Source organism: Capsicum annuum, chromosome 5 (genome assembly GCF_002878395.1).
Source record: "Capsicum annuum cultivar UCD-10X-F1 chromosome 5, UCD10Xv1.1, whole genome shotgun sequence".
NCBI classification, from domain to species: domain Eukaryota; kingdom Viridiplantae; phylum Streptophyta; class Magnoliopsida; order Solanales; family Solanaceae; genus Capsicum; species Capsicum annuum.
The window spans coordinates 126,947,521-126,958,148 of NC_061115.1; the positions used below are offsets into that span (position 1 = coordinate 126,947,521).

General features: G+C 26.3%; 1 long non-coding RNA gene across 1 annotated transcript; it reads right to left on the bottom strand.

Moving 5' to 3' along the window:
- Positions 1-5,996: 5,996 nt before the first annotated feature.
- LOC124898841 lies at positions 5,997-10,092 on the bottom strand. The gene is made up of 3 exons (XR_007055622.1): positions 9,889-10,092; positions 9,501-9,549; positions 5,997-9,064 (listed from the first exon to the last, which is right to left on the bottom strand). It is a non-coding gene; the product is annotated as an uncharacterized LOC124898841 (long non-coding RNA).
- Positions 10,093-10,628: the final 536 nt, after the last annotated feature.

Genomic DNA, 10,628 nt, shown 5'->3' on the forward strand with positions numbered 1-10,628 from the left:
GACAACACTTATTCATGACACATTGCAACTATTGAATTTTCATTTCAAAAGATGTAAAAAGATACAAATGAGAAAAAAACACATGTTATTACAGTTGTTTTATTCAGTCATACCAGATTGTAATTGTAAAATTATTTTCGATACGATTTCATTCATTATGACTATTACATTTAATTTTTTTCTGAAAGAAAGCATTCAAAGTAATTAAAAAGGTGAAGAAAAAAAGATAATGATGTTTTTTGATCAAGAAAAGTGTCACAATTTTTTTTTTTTATTATTTCTATACTATGTTTCAAATATAGAGTTTGGACAAAAGAACAAAGAGTAAGAAATTATATATGAAAGAAAAAAAGTTCAAACTAATAAAAATTAACAAAGTTCACTTAGCAAAATCATTTGCCTCTAACAAGTGAAAAACTCATAGGGGACAGATAAAATTCGATCTATTAAAGAATACATAAATAAATTATTAAAATACATTTAATAAATAAATATTAGGGAGGGAAAGCAAATGTTGGCAGATAGTTATGATTTTTATTACAATAATATAGCAATAAATTAAAAAAAAAAAGAGAAAAATAAATATTATGCTTGATTAAGAAGATATTCCAAGCCACATTGATAAGAGAAAAAAAATGAGAAAAATAATAAATACGCTCCTTAATAATGAATATTCCTGATATTTTAAGAATCATAAGTTACAAGAAACACATACAAAAGAAAAAATAAAGAACTTTAACGTTCTAACAATTGGATTATTACACTAAATTAAATTAAATCGAAGATGCTGGAAAAAAGAGAGAGAAGGAAAACAACTTCTTGAGAGTGGAATCTATAACTTTCAATGTGTTGATTTGGAATATGACTTTTAGAATCAAAAGATATTTACAATGTTTCGGACATTGCAAAAAGTCTTCAATATGATGAATGAAACTTACAATTTTTTCTTGAAACTATAGCTATTTTCTTGATGCTGAAAACGATTATATGAGCATATGTATGAAAAAGTGCAATTGCTTTCACCATTAATCTCAGCACAACAATTTTATTTCTTAAGATTTGAAGAAAATAAAAATGAGTATCCATTAAATTCATATTAGATTGTTATTTATAGAATGGTTAGACTATAAAAATTAAATAGAAGGGAGGTGAGAAGACATATTATTTAAGTAGGAAATGTAAAAGCTTGAAGAATTTTTTGTAACCCATGAGATATAATTAGATGTGTTAAATATAATTATGACAAAATTTTACTATACTTATTTAAATTAATTAAATAATAAAAAAAGAGAAAAAAATTTTAAAAAAGAAGAAAAAAATGGGAATGGAGGCCTCGAAGACATGCCACATAGGATTGTCTAAGAATCTCCTCTCTCTCTCTCTATATATATATAGAGAGAGAGAGATCAACTTCAATAACTAACTACACTTTTTTATAAAAAGATTTTATCTTTCAATTTCGTTTCAGAAATAATTAATTGTGTCAATTACAGAACCTCTAATTTCAAAATTTAAATTTCACTACTCTCAATTTAATAAACAAAGCACATACAATTTATTATTTTTAAAAATTTTCAAACAAAGTTTAGTTGTTCATAACTTTTTCATTGTTTGATTTTATCATTAATATTTTAAAGTATTTTAGTTATATGTATGTTATATCTTCTAAATAAATTTGATTAAAATCACTCATACCACTCTCAAAATCATTCATCTCCCTCACCTCCCAACCCCAACCCCAACCCATTTTTTTAATTTTAACTTTTAACTTTTATTTCTTACCCTACCCAATCTCCTACCCCCAACTCACTCTCGCGGCTCCCCTAACAGCTAAAAAATATTTTATTTTATTTTTTAAAAAAAAGAAAGCTTTTTTTAAACATCACCCCCCCCCCCCCACACACACACACATCCACCCCGATAATTTTTTTAAAATGTTTTTTCTAACCCCCAAAAAAGTTTAAACCCTTTATTTTATATTTTTTAAGAATTGTTTTTCTACCCCATCCCAACTAAACCTACATTCACCCTCTATCCCCCCCCCCCACAATACCCACCTAGACCACCCCCTTTATCCCCACCTATCTCAATTAACTCCGATCATATTCTTTTCTTTGTCACTATTAATTTTTATTTTTTAGTATTAGAATACATATATGCTTTTAGAAAAAAATATTATTTGCGTCGTGAATAAAAAAAATAAGTAAGAAACAAAACAATTAGTTTTCTTAAAAAATACTTTTCATAAAAATTATATTTCTCCATACTGAACACACCCATAAAATCATTAATAAATTCAATGATAAAAAATAAAAATAATGATACAAAAAATCTTGATTACATTTTTTTTGGTAAATAGGAAATATTATATATAAATGATAGTACTTTTGTGAAAATAATATTTATCAAACCCCAAAAATTAAAAAATCAACAGTACTATTTTGTAAAACCAAAAACATGTTTGTTTTGTAGCTTGAAATGATCAAGATCCATGAATTTAAAATGTATAAATAGTTAAAAGTACGATATACACTTATTATACAAAATATTATTTGTGTTGACACTATGATCACCCATACATTGTAATTTCCAGATAGCTTAATACATAATAAAACATATAATGCATGTATATACATTGTTCAAAAATAGCAAAAGATTGACTTTTACAAATTTAAGGAAAAACAGATGGATTAAAGTGGTGTACCTTGAACATCAATTGAGGAAGATGAAGATGAAAATGACATATTCTTCCGGCATATAAAAAAATGTTAAATAAAAAATAATTTTTAAAAAATGAAGAATTAAAAACTGCAGCAAATAAATTCATGAATAAAGCTAATGATATATACAAGAGTATATATAAGAGAGCCTAAAAAGCTAGAATCCCATTCCAATTCCAATTCAAATATTATCATATTAATTTGTTAAAAGAAAATTTATTTGTTGTTCTTCCTTATCCTTTCTTTTTTTCAAATGTAATTCATAGTTATCTTATCTATACATTTGACTTGAGATAAATATTTGAAATCAATCAGATAATAGTAATAATTTTTAAAATTATTATTTTATGTTTAATATATAAATATGTTTTATAGCATTTAAAAGGTATATATTTATGTATTTACAACTCTCTACTCATAATTTCCTAGTTTTAAACTAATGAAAATATGTTTTTTTTTTAATCTAAAAACTGAATATTTTTCACATTCAGATATTTTTTTAAAATAATAATAATAATAATAATAATAATAATAATATTTTCTCTTCAATGACCTATTATTATTATTATTATTATTATTATTATTATTATTATTATTATAAAACTACTACTACTACAGCAACACTTTTTTTCTAACTTTACAAAGTAATATTACATGTCTTCTACTATTACTAGTATAATTATTATTGTTTATTATTGTTATTACTATATTATTATGTTTTATTTAATATTTAAATATATTTTATTATATTGAGAGGGATCTGATTATGATAACGTGTTTATTGTTCAGATTGAAGAAATAGTTTTTTGTTAAATATAATATCCTAAACATAATATTATAAGTTCTATTATTATTTATTAATAGATTATTATTATTATTATGAAGTAGTTAGAGTTTATTTAGGACTATTCAACTATGGTTGTTAGATTTAAGTTAATAAAAATCTTTTATTTTTCTTTTAAAGTATTATTGTTTTCAAATACACAAACTATTAATTTAGAACAGATTAACTCTGTAATATAAAATACACAAACTATTAACAAATTATAATCAAACAATCTAAAGTTAAGCTTTGAGCAGCAAAAATTTATGCACAAATATAAGAGTATAATTACGACCATCCATATATATTGTATAATCAATACACAAATACGATTCAAGAATTAAAGAATAAGTAAAGAATTTAGAGAACAAAATTAAAGGTTTGATTAAAAAATCAGATTATATAGGAAAGAATTATTTGAAATTCAGCTTTATCTAGTATGAAGTTAGTATTCAATTCAAATTGTAGAAGAATCTGTAACTGACAATTCAAATTCGAAATTTAAAATTTAACATCATTCAAATAAGCAGTTTTTAGCTAACTTTATCTAAAAAGTAATTTTAAAAATAAATTTTCTCTTTAAAATTAAATTGTATCCTCTTATAATTTTAATCTAGAACTATAAAAAAGTGTTTCAAAAAAAATAATTTTTGATGGACTGTACTTGTATCTATAAACTAATAATAGCTTTATATTTTTATAACTACAATTTTTACCTTACAAATCGTAGAATGCTCCATTCTACCAAAATGCAACGTGTGTGATAATGCTTGAGAAAAAATGAAAATGAAGAAATTACTTTTTCTTTCTAATTTTATCATTTTTCTTTTTATTATTATTACTTCTAAGTTTTTCTAAAAAATTAAGATTGCTACTACTACATGCAGCAACAACAACAACAGTTGTTGCCGCCGCTGTCGTTGCTGCTGCTTCTGCTTTATAATATATATAGAAGATATTGATTTGATAAATAAGCAAATTAACTAAGTCTTTATCTTAACTTTTCATTCCGCATTTTTGCCTAACTTCTATTTCTGTCCCCGTTGCCCACGTTCGCATTCTTATATCAATTAACTTTAAAACTAAGATTTAAAATCTAATAATGACTCAAATAATTTAAATAATTCAGTACTTTAAAATATGATAAATTATAAAATTTGTAAATAATTTTTTTCCTAATTCCTAGCCGTTAATTGACGAGGATGGATTAATGACTCTAACAAAATATTGTTAGTGCAATTATTTATCATTAAATGGTGTAACTTTCTAAACATGAATGGTTGGATTTTAAATTATAAAAATATGAAGAAATTAAATAATAAGAATTAATTATTTGATGGAGTGATTTTAGCAAATTTAAAATAAAATATTTTCATAAAAATTATTAATATTTTATTATTTTAAAGTCTTAAATTGAACAAAATAACTAATAACTAATTAGTAACTCAATTTGCTAATTGTCCTAAAAACTAGCACATGTAATAATTCCGTAATGTCACTTGACAAGATCTTGATAAGACTTTTTTTCTATTTAGTATATATAGAATACATATTATTAGTGTTGCTCTTTTTCTTAGTTCTTTTAGCTCCAATTCTTCTTTTTTTTCTTCTTCCTTCTCTTCCTCCTCTTCTTCATCCTCCTCTTCTTCTTCCTCCTCTTCCTCTTCCTCTTCTTCATTCTCCTCCTCCGCCTCCTCCTCCTCCGCCGCCTCCGCCTCCGCCTCCGCCTTCCCTCCTCCTCCCCCTCCCCCCTTGCCCTTCTCCCCCTCCTCCTCCTCCTTAATAGAGTTGCATATTTTTTTGTCTTTTTCCTTTTTAAAAAATTAAATATAATTATATAAAAATTGTATAATTAATGTGTAGATTCGCATCGGTATAAGAAATATATGAAAACTGTATAGAAAGATTTTTTTTTAGTAAAAGAAGTTAAAAAATAAAAGTGAAGAAAATAAAAAAGTAGCTAAATATTGGATAAAGAAAAAAAGTGACGGGAGGAGGGAGCTAGCAAATTGATTAAAAAGTGGGATATTGAATTTATCAGCAATTTTCATGAAATTTGTTTAGGATGTAGTGTATTTTTTGTCCTTTTCAATTTTTCCTATATGAGATTTAAGCTTAAAAAATTTCATATTTTAGGAGTCCTTATATTTTTTATTTTTCTTTATCATATTAAGACCTTTTCATATACACAAGGAAAAATAAATCTATTAGTATTAATTTATCATATATTTGTTCTTATTATATATTTTGGAATTCTTTAATTCTTTAATAATTAATTAATAACTGAAAGAAATAAGTGAAAAGATAATTTTATCTATTACAATATTTTCTAATGAATAATAAAAAATTTAAATTATTTTTAATTTTTTTTTTTTGATATACTTAAGAATTTTTTGCTAGCTAAATGGATGCAAATGAGAAAAAGAGGGATAAAGCCATTAAATGTTGCACATGAAAAGTCAAGAACAATGGAATGCAGTAGCTGTTGTGCCACCCCTTCCACAGCAAGGTGGTGCAAGAGATAAATAGTAGAGTTGTCAATATGAGTCATTAAATTATGTCAATTAATGTGAAGGGAAAGTAGTAATAATAACTTTATAAATATACTAGTGAAGTAATCCGCGCTTCGCGCAGTAAACAAATTGATGAAATAATGTTTTGATAATTGATGAAATATTTTTTTGATAATTGATTGGATAAAATATGTTTTCATGTTAATTACTCGGAATCATATAATTAATTAAATACACAAATTGCAAATAAAAAGAATTTCACTAGAATTATTTCTTGAATCTTTGAAGATGAAAGATTAAGAATTATAGCATTATACGTCCACCAACCACCGTGGTGATCATTGAATAACTGAGCATCGGCAAGGCATACAAATTACCTTAAGAGTTATGACCTGGACAACTAACATTTTAATCCAACACTATATTCTATTTTTTGGGATCCAGTTGCAAGAACCCACTTAATATTTATGATATTCTAATTCCACATAATCTGATCAACAATAATTTCATCCATACGTTTCTAGTCATTTTCTTCACTCAATTAAATGTCACACAATATATTAATTTATGTAAAAATGCAATCATTTTATATCACCACCACAAATACTTTCAGCCAGGCGCATGCAAATGTTCTATATATATATATATGACCATAGGTACATGTGTTGACACATAAATAAGATGGAGAAGTGTGAAAGTAAATTTAAATGTGATGTCAAAGGCATAATATACATAATTTCTTCACCAAATAAGTCACTGGAATCCTCCATATACTATCTAACAAATCATGTATAATTTTGTATACATCATGACTGTCATTAAGCAAAAATTTATGCAAAATAACGAAATCTGGTTCACAATTAATATTAAGCTAAGTAGTGAAAATCTGTTGGTGGATTTAAAACCATTTTAGAAAGGACTAGGCTATCATTATCTCCATGCTATTCAGATGACTCTAATATTACCTGTCATTATATATCTATATATATATGGTATAAAAAAGTTGAATTCATGTTAGCTGCTATGCTTAGAATTATAAAGAGACGAGCCTAGTTATTTAAAGAACAAATTTGAATATTTATATCAGAGTAAAATAATAAGAAATGACTAAGCAACAAAGCCAAGTAATGGATTGACTTGAAAGGAGTTTTGAGGAAATTACTGTCGACGCTATTCAACTACCAAAATAACAATTACAAAAGGAGTTCCACTTCTAGTTCACATGTTGTTGATAGTGCAAGAATTTCTTTAAAAAAAAAATTATTTGTCAAGGATCCGTCTTCATTTCTGCAAGTGTCAATACTATAATCATCCTAAAATCTGCAACATGATGATTATTATTTTTCATGAGACAATGAAATATGCATAAAGGAACACTCAAAATAAAAATAAATATATAGCAAGTATCATAGATATATAACATAAACACACAAAAGTTTATTTTCAACACTCAATTCATCGGAAAGTTACTTCAACTCTACATGGATAACCCATATATTTGATCAAGGTGAAACTTTAAAAGAACTATCTACAATATGTAACTTTCAAATGGCACATACGATTAGGAGATGGCTAGTGTTAATATGTTGATCAACTTCTCATCCTCTCATTTCCTTCTTATTTTTTGTTTGGCCAAGAGCTCTGCTGCAATCTGAGAGTGAAACCATAGAAGCACTTCTATTATTCTTGCTACTTGTACTAATTCTTAATTTATTCTTCAAACGAATGGGTATAAAATAAGTAGATCATGAGTAATGTTGCCTAACAGGATCAATAATTCAGTGGAGACAAAGAGGGAAAAAAAGTTTAGCATTAGCGAGTAAGAACTTATGTGCCATGGTTGATCAATATTTTATTGTATAATCATTGTTCCGCAGTAGATCTATAGCAGATTAACGGAAATGACCAAAAAAATGAAAAAAATACTGCAAATCAATTTTATTTATATTATTAGACATTGAATCAACAACATACCTAGTACTGCCCACAAAGTAAGTTCTGGAAAGGATATGGTGTAACTATTCTTACCCTACCTCAAGGTAGAGAGATTGCCTCAAGGTAGATCTTTGGAATTTCAATATACAATAAATAAATAATGTGATTTAGAGGCAGAAAGAAGGTTGTGGTATTTAGAGGCAGTGTGGTTGGGTATAGCAGGAAGAGATTTAAATATATTTTTGGTGCTAATCGCAGTTACAATCCAACCTCTTGTCAAATTATTAAATATCCAATCCAAATTTTCAACTAAGCTGAAGTAACAAAATGAATAGGTTAAATTGCCCGAATACAATCACACAGGTCGATCATATCAAAATAATACCTTAAGGTAAATAATGAAGAATAACTAAATCTGATAACCATTTTTTTGGATGATCAGAAAAACAAACCAAATGTCATATTGTACTTCAAAGAAAAAGAAGTAGTTTTCTTATATATGTGGAAGTTTTCATATGAGAAGTCCTTTTAGTTTAATTTTGCATTAGTATGTCTCTCTACAACCAATGGAAAGTAGAATATTATTGGCTTACTAAAAAAAGTTACAGTTACCAAAAAGGAAGAAAAATAGTTCTTATGAAACAATATGAGTTTCCCAAGTATAACTTATGAATTCACATACCCAGTGTTGAAAAAGCACAAATATAAGAACTCCATGAGAACGTACCATCCTTCTAGATATCAACACATCTTGATCCCATCATGACTTACCTAAAAACTACCAAGTCACTACTACTTTGGAGTTTGGATCTCTTCAGTTTGTACTCTTTCTAATATAGTTAACTATAACCGTCTTGTGGTTTGACTATTATACAAGGAGACAGATTTATACAAAAGAAAATTGTGCATGAATTATTCAATCCGATAACAACTTATAAGTAAAGTGTTTCACCAAAATAGTTTAACAAATATAAAAGGGTCAGTTGAAATTTGAATGCATGAATCTCTGAGATTAGCTTCACAATTGTTGAGGAGAGAATCAAGACTTGACAATATAGAGAAACTGTTAAAACCTGAAAAAAGAGTTCATCGCAAAAATAGCCAATAATTGATTGGATTAATCAAATAAATCAGATAAATTTGAACAAAAATAAAATTGCGATGAGAAATCTCGTGAAAAATAAATTTGCCAATGCCCCTCCCTTTTTTTAATCAGTTATGCCGCCTAGAAATATGCTAGAACTAACATTGAATGAGAGAACTGATCTCTATAGTTTTTGAATTCTTATATTGTGTAATCCAAATTCTCACAATACCACTTCTCTAAGTCTCTGCTACAAAGCTATAAATATTAGAATACAAAAGGAAATAACGAATCATTCAACCAGCTAACAACTACGAAGTAAAATATTTCAAAAAAATAATTTTACACAGCGAATCATTCAATCCGATAAAAACAAAGACATAAACTAAGTATTTAGGCAAAATAATTTGATTAGCTTTACTTACAGTTATGGATGAGAGAATAGAGACTTGATGTATATACAATTGCTAAAACCTACAAAGAGGAGTACACCAAAATTAGCCAATAAATGATTTAATGAAATAAATTAATTAGATAAACTTGAATAGTAGAATTGCACCTAGAAAGCTAATTTTAAGGAGAATTCTCATGTTATATCCTAAAAGAATCAAACGTTAAAAGTAAAAAGAAGTAATAATATCAGAACAACAAAGCTATTACAATAAACTGAAATAATTATGAGAGATAAGTCCCTCAGAAAAGTTTAAAAGAAAAATAGCTTAGGCAATCCTTTCTATAAGCACTCTTAAAAATGGGTTAAAAATAAACAGTAAAACTTTGCTAACTGAAGAGATGCCATTAACATAGACTCACTTTTCTAATTAACAGGATGATTCAAAAGAGATGACCGAGAATTGGTGAAAGAAGAGTGAGAAAAGAGATAGCAGAGAATCGACGGTGAAAGAAGAGTGAGAATTGGAGGTGTAATTGACTGGAAAAAGTTGACGACGTTTGTGTTTTCTTTTAATTGGACATAAGCAATTTTTACATTTTTGGTTAAATGAACAGATAACCATTTTTTATTTAATTTTTCTTTTATCTAAAAAAATAATTAAAATGAAGAAAGAAGGCCAAATAAATCACAAAAAAGATAAATACTTTTCTTGGCCTATGAGGCATGCCACATCAGCATACCACTAATCTTCTTTTATATATTTATATAGATTCATTTGTCCCCATATCTTCTGTTTAAAATTTACAAATAGATTTTTATTATATTTATTAATTTTTAAAATATTCATTTCACACTTTTGTGATGGTTATATACATCAAATCTTTGAATCTTTGAAAACTTTATATTTTGTAGTTATTTAAATATTCATTTTACATTTGTGATGTTTGCATACATCAGATCTTTGAAAACTTTAGATTCTTTAGTTACATTTCTGTCAAAAGATAAATGTAATGTTGGTTGAAAATAATAATAAAATAATTAATATATCAAATCAAGTATAAACAATATACCTTGATAATTATTTTGAAAAATCTTATATGCATGATCTATAGCCTCTTTGTCCATGATAGAAATTCTATATAACAAAAAATAAAACAAA